Source organism: Littorina saxatilis, linkage group LG17 (assembly GCF_037325665.1).
Source record: "Littorina saxatilis isolate snail1 linkage group LG17, US_GU_Lsax_2.0, whole genome shotgun sequence".
Taxonomy (NCBI): domain Eukaryota; kingdom Metazoa; phylum Mollusca; class Gastropoda; order Littorinimorpha; family Littorinidae; genus Littorina; species Littorina saxatilis.
In genome coordinates, this window is record NC_090261.1 from 66,467,912 (window position 1) to 66,476,850 (window position 8,939).

The 8,939-nt window shown below is 41.6% G+C and overlaps 1 protein-coding gene across 3 annotated transcripts in view; it reads right to left on the bottom strand.

The window, feature by feature from the left end:
* LOC138952221 (HEAT repeat-containing protein 5B-like) overlaps positions 1 to 5,141 on the bottom strand; it is a gene marked incomplete in the record, with an annotated part of 117,059 nt that extends 111,918 nt beyond the window's left edge. For all 3 annotated transcript variants that reach the window (XM_070323826.1, XM_070323824.1, XM_070323823.1), the window contains 1 exon segment: positions 5,003 to 5,141.
* Between the last annotated feature and the right edge of the window lie 3,798 nt (positions 5,142 to 8,939).

Consider the following 8,939-nt stretch of genomic DNA (forward strand, 5'->3'; position numbering starts at 1 on the left):
GCACAAATTCACATCACTCAAGTGTTGTAATTTTCATAATTCCTAAAGCACGCCACAATCATCACACTCCACAGTGTTGGCAGAAGCGGTGCTGTGCCCAAGTCAACAGCAGGGCACTACAATTTCAGACACTCCGGGCACGCAGCACATAATGCTAATGGGTCCTGACACACAAGGCTGTTGCCCGCAGAAGCAACTGGCACTGATGGCTCTGTGTCGTGCCACAGAGGCCAGAGAGTCGGGATGTGATTGTTGCTAGCAGCAGGGCAGCGTTGCATAGTCCCGTGTTGCACGGGCAGGCCCTTGTGCACACAATCACGTAATGATGCTGGCACTGCCATTGATGCTATTGCCCCAGTGCTAGAACCCGACCCACCAGCTGCCGGGCTCTGTCCGAAGTGGCGACTTCAAAATAATAAACATCCGGCTTCTGAGCTTTGTTTATTAGAATTAGAAAGAGAGACACAGTATACGTGCGCGTGTATGTCTATGCATGTGTGTGTCGGTGTTTAGACGTCTGCATGTACTGGCACAGTTTTTGATTCTTTTATAAGCATTGGTTTCCAAATGAACACAGTACCCGCAGATGATCTACTGCTGATTTACGACGGGCAAGCTACAATCCAGGGCAGAGAACACTGCAGCGTTGTAATCCAACTTTTCATTTGTTTCAGGAAAGCACGTCCTTACAAATTAACATTACAACTCTCTGATACAAAGACATAGTGCATAATATACCACAGGAACATCCCGATAATTGAGTGGGACAGGATTTTAAAAATGCAGTGAGGAAGTACACGGTTTTTCTGTCCTTGACCTTAATAGCTTTCACACAGCCAGTGAGAGATAATGGTCTTCTTGGTGACCGTTCATGCCCAAGCACGCGGAGCTGGTTGCCAGCAGCAGGGACGGACTAGCGGGGGGGGGGGGGGGGGGGGGGGGGTTGCGCACCCCCCCCCCCCCTGGCTTAAGCATGTACCTCCCAAACGGATTTGTGTGTGTGTGTGTGTTGGGGGGGGGGTTGCATCTGGATCATTATGAAATCCGAGGAGAAATCGCACCTCTCACCCCCTCGAGGCAATTTTCTTCAACGATTTTTGTGATGGAAAGTATGATTCCTACAATCTCAATTCTTCTTCATTGCCTATACAGCTTGCTGTCGAATTTACCTTTTTCGTTCAAGGAGAGGCTTCCTTTCCCTCCAGAAACATCAAAAAACGTTGAGCTTCACCCCTTGCAGCCCCCACCCCCTGGACCCCCACCAAGGGGCTTCGCCCCCTGGACCCCCATATGTAACCCCTACTAGTACTTACCTAGTCCGGCCCTGAGCAGGACAATGTGTCACGGGACAATATCATGGACTTCGGAGTGCGAGGACCAGGGAAAATAACCTCATGTGAACCTGTCTGAGTGTGACCATCGTGACGCCGATATCTTTAACTCTTCGTCCGTCGTATGACAATTCCAAGAATATATATTATCTTGATACGCAAGCTCTAGGGTAGGTTAATGATTGTAGATAAGCTTTGCCATGATAATTATGCTGATGCAGTTTAAAAGTGTGTGTCTGTGTGTGTGTGTCTGTGTGTGTGAGAGAAGATTGCACAAGATCTCCTTCAGGGACGACTACACCAACAATACGCAGTCATTGTATCTGTTTGCCTTCTTTTAAAAATTATACATGGAGTAGATATGATGCATTAGTTTTAAGTGTGTGTGTGTGTGTGTGTGTGTGTGTGTGTGTGTGTGTGTGTGTGTGTGTGTGTGTGTGTGTGTGTGTGTGTGTGCCGGAGTGATTGAGTTTGTGTTACTGTTTGTCGATTTCTTACGGGAGCCTTGAAGGCTTCGCCTCTTGTTAATCTTTAGAATAGATGATTTGATTCATACGCATACCTTCTAGGTTGACATTTTTAGCTTTTGTTGACATGTTTAGCTTTTGTCGACATTTTTAGCTTTGGCTGTTATTTTACTGTCTCAGATTAAATTAAGCACTGTAACTGTACGAAGATTCCTTCAAATAAGTTGATCCTCATGAAAGTAAGCTTCATTGGACACAAATCAACAAGTAAAGAAGAGTCAGCAGCCCAATTCAAATAACCTGAATACCCATATAAATCAGCAGTGTAGGCATGTATGCGCTTGTGTTTACAAGTGTGTGTGTGTGCGTGTTTGTTTGGCTTGTCTCAGTCTGAATTAAGTCATGTGAGTGTTGTTAAAAATACACGAGGTATGTGTGTGTCCGTCTGTTTGTGTTTCTCAATCCCTTTCAAACTGCATCAGATCAAACATTCAAAGATCTGTCAACACTAGAATTTTCCTTGCATCGATTTCAGTTTACCATTCAATGCAGAAGTTGCAGAGGCACGAAGAGTGAATAGAGAAGGTTCCACACCCCTCCCAAGCCAGAAATCAATGGGTCTGAGTCTCTCAGTTCCCTCCCTCCTTTGGCTTTGCCTGTGAATGACCGGCTGACAAAATGAGCTGTCCTCAGTCAATGGCCTTCGAGGCTGCTGGGGCAGACACTGCCCCCCCCCCCCCCCCCCCCCCCCCCAGTCTTGACATAGTATTAAATCCGGGTCACTTGACACCAGCTTTCCTCGGAAAACGGCGTATGGCTGCCTAAATGGCGGGGTAAAAAACGGTCATACACGTAAAATTCCACTCGTGCAAAATACACGAGTGTACGTGGGAGTTTCAACCCATGAACGAAGAAGAAGACTTGACACCAGCTCAATGTTTAGGGGCGGGGGCTACAGGATGTGGAACATACTTTGCATTGAGAAAATTCCTCATGGATTGTTTGTTTATCATTTTAAGTTACTGTGAACTGTGTTTGTATAAGTGTGTATGTGTATGTTTCAGTACTGTTTGTCTGTCTTTGTCACTCGGGGTGGTGGTTCTGAGCAAAAGGAGGGGCAGGGGGGGAAGTGACATTACCAATACTGGTTTACCCATTACCTACGTCTGCACTCTCCAGTAATAGATTAATAATCCAACTAAGGCAAACCCACACAAAGACAGTTCCAAAAAAATAAAGAAAGACAGACAGAAAAAGAATTTTAGTCTAATCCTGTTGATGTTTGCATTTTGAATTTAAAAATATAAGAATCATACTGAGTGGCAGGCTGAACAACTTTCATGCTCACACAGAATGACTCTGCCAGACCTGTCAGTAACTTGAGTGAGTTTCAAAACAGGGAATGAGTCACTGATTCAAACCAAACGCTTTCTGTTTTGTTTCAATGGACACATGAAGACTTCAACATGACAAAACAGATTTCACAGAGAGTGAATGACAACCCCAAACACATGCTAAGCTGTGACTAACCACTATGTTGCTCAACACAGCCACTGTAATTGTGTAAACACAGGTCTCCCTGCCAGAGAAGAGGGAGTGCAGCAATACAACATCACTTGGCATACTCCCTGTTCCGAGTGTTCCCTTCTCTGTGCAGCTTAGTGTCAGTGTGTGTTTTAGCCATTCCAGTCTCAGCACTGGTCTCATTCTCTTGTTTCCTTCTGCAGTTCCCACTCTATCTGCTGATCACTGCCACGCTGGCACATTCCTTTTCTGCAACTTCCTTTTCCAACTTTTCCCCCCTTCCTGGAGAGCTAAATGGTGGTACTGGGCTTATTACAACACTGCTGTGTTTGTTGTGTTACTTACTGTTAATGTTATTTGTTTTGTAGTTTGTTTACATACACTTTTATAGCTCTTCAAATGCAAGCATACATTACTCTTGTTTTATTTTGTGTTTCTATATTATTTCTTCTGTTTTCAAAAAAAGTACTGTTCGTGAAAATTCTACACATTCACAGATGTACAACATCCACACACACACACTGACACACAAAAAAACATGTATACATATTCAGTTCTATAAGCATTGCCACTCTTTCTGGTAAGTTACATGTGAAGTTCAAAGTAGTTGCCATTCCTGTCTGAACAATACATTCCTTGCAGTTCTTGGGATTTATCTGTACATGTTTTGCATACAAAATGTTGAAGTTCATGATCTCAATCACTGAATCAGTAAACACGGTACAAACAAATGCCTTTTGTGAGACAATGACAGGTCTAACATTACAGACAATCCTTGTTCTGTGATTCCTTTTGATTGTGTACAGTGAACCAATCTTTGTTGTTTTCTACAGGAGCATTTTTTTTTTAAAGTAAATGGCACTAACATTGCAAAATAGTGGACAAATATAAAGTGCCACAATACAATGCTAAATGTATAAAATGTATCTTCAAGTAATATGTTACATACCAGTACACAAGGCCTGTATGCGAACCAGGCAGTTTTGTTAGTTTCTGTCCGTTACTCTACAGTGCTATACATGTGTAACACCTCTGCATGAGATCTTTATATTTTACCTCTATAGTATTAGCCCTAGACCAGAAACATACCGATTACTCTGTCTACCTTACCACTATGGCTATCTTGAGGAGAAGAGGTGCTGTAATATCACCACAGTTTTTGGAACTAGGATAAGCCTAATTAAGAATAAGAACACTCAAAATCTAATCATCACAACAATTAACTTCAACAAGGGTCTTTTTCATTACAACTAGGGCGTAGTTGTACATCAAGACATTAGTGTCATACCCCCCCCCCCCCCCCCCCCCCCCCCCCCCGTTTTCGGGCAAGCTGCTCCTTAACCTCCTCAGTAGTCTAATTAAGAGAGACTTGGACCAGCTCTAGCCCCCACCACCCACACTCATGACAAATCTCAGCGAACGTAATCACCATCTTCTACGTGTTATGAATGAAAATCGAACGTTTGAATCAAAAACTGGTCTGCTGATTACAAATTGTCTGACATACATGTTTCAAAGTGCTGTGATCATGATGTAGAAACCAAAACAGTGTGGCCTCAAACAGTTGACATTCTCACCTGACACTCGGACACAGGTGTCACTTGGGAAGAGGGGAGGGACAGGAAAGCGACTTGTGGCTTTCCATCACAAATTCCGACACAGATCGAAGCGTACACTCACCTTTAGACACTCTCCTGGCACATAATGAACACTCGGTAATACATCCAAAGAAGAAAACAAACAAATATGGATGAAACTGAGGCAAAAACACCGGTACTTCGTCTCCGGTGAACAACAGCAGACTGCTTCTTTCGCTGTCTGTATGTAACGGCGAAGTGCGCATGTACACAATTGTAGGATATGACGTCATGCACAGCGCGCGATAGCTCTGTGACTGTGGGCGAAAATGTCCCCACAGGCGCATGGAATCAGACCACTGTGATTGTGTACATGCTGATGCTGATGCTTGGGTAACTCAAAGTCCGCGCAGAATGAAAGAAAACAGTAACAACAAGTACGATGTTGAATGTTCTCTTTCCTTTTCTGTGTTTGCTCCTTACTTTCTTTTTTTGTGCAATGTGCTGGCTCTGCATGCGAACATACCAACATTAATATCCAGAATCACAGACAAGAAAGGTTGCTATTTGGAACGTTCAATTCTGGACAAAACAAGTCATTCACAAGTACATCGAACCAATGGTCTTTTTAGTGGACATTTAGAGAAATAGTTATAAGACAAATGAAACAAATACACGAAACAATTTAGAGTTCTAGACCTTTAAAACGGGGCCAAGAAGACAAAAGATTATGGAAACGGAAACTTATCTTGCCCACACATTCGCGTACACACGCACACCGGGCCTGATTCCTGTTGGAAAATCAGTGGAAAGGTATTGCAAAATAGACACAGTGGATTTAATAAAAAAAAAAATTAAAAACATAAAAAATAATGAAATAATTATAAAAAATAATAATTTCGAAGAAAAAGGAGGCCGTGATCAACATTGGCAATCTTGGGAAGTGGCGGTGGTGAAGGAGTAGAATTGCGAGTTATTTAGTTCACGACAGTGAATACTGACTACTGACAAAGCAATACTGCATGTACAACTTGAATTTGATTCCATACTTTGCCGGGTTTGTAGTCAAAATTTTCATCAGCATGAGGCACGTAAACGTTTTAAAGCAAGTAGAGGGTTTGGGTTTTCTGTCCGGACACACTAAGAGAGGTTTCAACCGCCGGGATATTAGTAAATTTAGGTTAAGGCAGGTTTCATGGTATTAGGCCATTTTGATAGTCTCAGATTTGCTTAGTCTTTTAAATCCATATCTGTGAGAATCTGCTGTATTTGTTGTATTAACATGCAAACTAGTTGTTGTTTAAATACTTTTTTGAAAATAAAAGTTGAAATTTTTGATAATGTGTTTATTTATGCGCGTGTGAATGGTGGCGATCGTCAAAATACGGACGGATGAATTTACTTTTGCCACAGCATCACTAAACAAAGAACTAAATTCCAACACATACATGCACAAGTATCAATGCTGTGGTGGTTGAGAGTGCCAGAACACATTGAAATGATTGTTTTTCAACAACAATCGATATCCATAACACAAATTCTAACTTATACTAGCTCCGCAAAAAAAATGTATGGGGATTCGGATCTGTCCGTCCGCATAGCGATATCAAGAGCATCGAAACTAATTGTGATTTCACAGGACAAAAACACAAGTTTACCTAATTTTGTATACTGTAAATACAAGTTTGTGCACCCTTGAAGTGAGTTATAATGTTGCCGCTGTCAATTTGCCCTTGTTCGACGCACGGTGACCCGAGTTTCAAAGTTGCGATCCAGTCCGTCTAAACAATGTAACGATCGCCACTTTTTTCTTTTCATTCAAAAACTAACCGTTTGGGGAGGAAGTGACCTCACGTTGTTTTACGTTGACGCTCGCGCTCGACAGAAAAAGACCGCAACAGTTTTTCAGTTAAAAAAATCGCAAAGTAATTACATTTTCTGAGGTTTTCTAGTGTCCGTCTAGTAACAATCGCCACTCTAGCGATCGCCACTGAGTGTTGAAGTCACATTTAACTCCATTTTCGACTGTTTTAAGAAACTATTTTGACGCTCAATCGTCACGTTTCAGTGTCGAAACACGTACTGTGCATTTGCAATCAGCCGGTGTGTCCAAACTGAAATGCGAGTGATGCCTCGATTTGTGGCGATCGCTCACGTGGTTGACGGACAGAAATACCTTCTTAGGGGGTAGGGGAACAGTTACTCCTCCATACAATAATGGTGTTTACAAATGATTGCAAACTTGTCTCTTTATAAACTGTTCAGACATGTCTTCTCTTCAATAATTTTCAGTTTTGCTCGGTTTGTTAATCAGGAGCACCCTGCAGATAATTTTTCATCTGTGACAATGCTCGAAATGTTGACGTAATTCCAATGCCCATATCCTTCTCTTGTTACCTCATCTAGCCAAAACCATTGAAGATAGAAAGACATTTATTGAACAAACTAGATGCACAACACCAGTCTTAACACGTTTTGTTCTTACATGTATATGAAAATATTGATGGCCATGGAATGGTTTGAAAAAAAAACACGGTTTTTTCCTTCAAAACGGTCTAGGTCTGCCGGAAGTCGTATTTTTTCAAACCATTCATTTGAAGATCAATATTTTGATATACATACAAGAACAAAACTTGTTAAGAATGATGTGTTGCATATTTTTTGTTCAATAAATGTCTTTCTATCTTCAACGGTTTTGGCTATATGAGCTATATGCATGCATAGGATGACCGTATTGCTTTTTAGCGTTTTCAGGGTATGCCGCTTTGCGCCTGGTTTTTAGATATAAATAAGGACCAGGACTATAAAAAAAATTACTGTTTTTAGTTGTAACAAACTCACTTTGTTGGAAAAACATGTCCTTTGAATTGTGTGCCAACATTTATTTTGTAGAATTTGAGTGTGTAAATAGTAAATTGCTGAACACAATACTGTGAAACCTGCCTTAAGTGTTGAGTTTTGAGGCCCGAGCGTCGCCGAGGGTTGTTCAAATCAGTTTTTCAAAGCATGTTTTTCCCCCGTAATTTTCGGCTTGAACAAAAATAAGGAGAGTCCTCTTTTCCGTAACGAGCAAAGGCTGTTCGAATATACATAATTATAAGTATGTGTGTGTCACAGTGTCTTCAGACAAAACCGTGCGGTCGACACCTGAATTCCTACGAATGGTCGATATCAAGTCGACATCTGGTCGAATGTAACAACAGTTTTGCCAATCTTTCTCCTCAGTAGTCAAAATTGTACTGTAAACATGGCATACTTTTTAACAAGAAGAGCAAACGCTCGATCGAGTCACTTTCGCAGTTCTGAATATTATATGAGGCATCAGATGGACAGGAAGAAATTGCTATTCACAACACAATACAGATGTAAATAATTTGATGTAAAGAATAATCCTATAAAGTTTGAATCAAATCCGATGAATAGTTTCAGAGATATGATATTTCAATTTTTTTCCTTCAAGACATACCTGTGACCTTGAAAAAGGTCAAAGGTCACCAAAGCAGATGTCAAAGTGTAGAGGTCACTGGGAGTCACGTTCACATAAAATTTGAGCCCGGTCACTTTTATAGTTTCCGAGAAAAGCCCAACGTTAAGTTGTGTGTTGCCGAACAGAAAAGGCTAGTTATCTCCCTTGTTTTTCTGATAACGTTCGTAAAAGGCTACAGATGTAAATACTTTGATGTAAAGAATAATCCTACAAAGTTTCAATCACATCCGATGAACTTTGTCAAAGATATAAAATGTCTAATTTTTCCTTTGACGCTGACCTGTGACCTTGAAAAAGGTCAAAGGTCAACGAAACCATCGTTAAAGTGTAGAGGTCATTGGAGGTCACGACTAAACAAAATATGAGCCCGATCGCTTTGATAGTTTCCGAGAAAAGTCCAACGTTAAGGTGGTGTCTACGGACGGCCGGCCGGACGGCCGGCCGGCCGGCCGGACAGACTAACACTGACCGATTACATAGAGTCACTTTTTCTCAAGTGACTCAATAAAAGGGTTTTGAAACCCAACTTTTCTATTTTGCCCAGCTGTGCAAA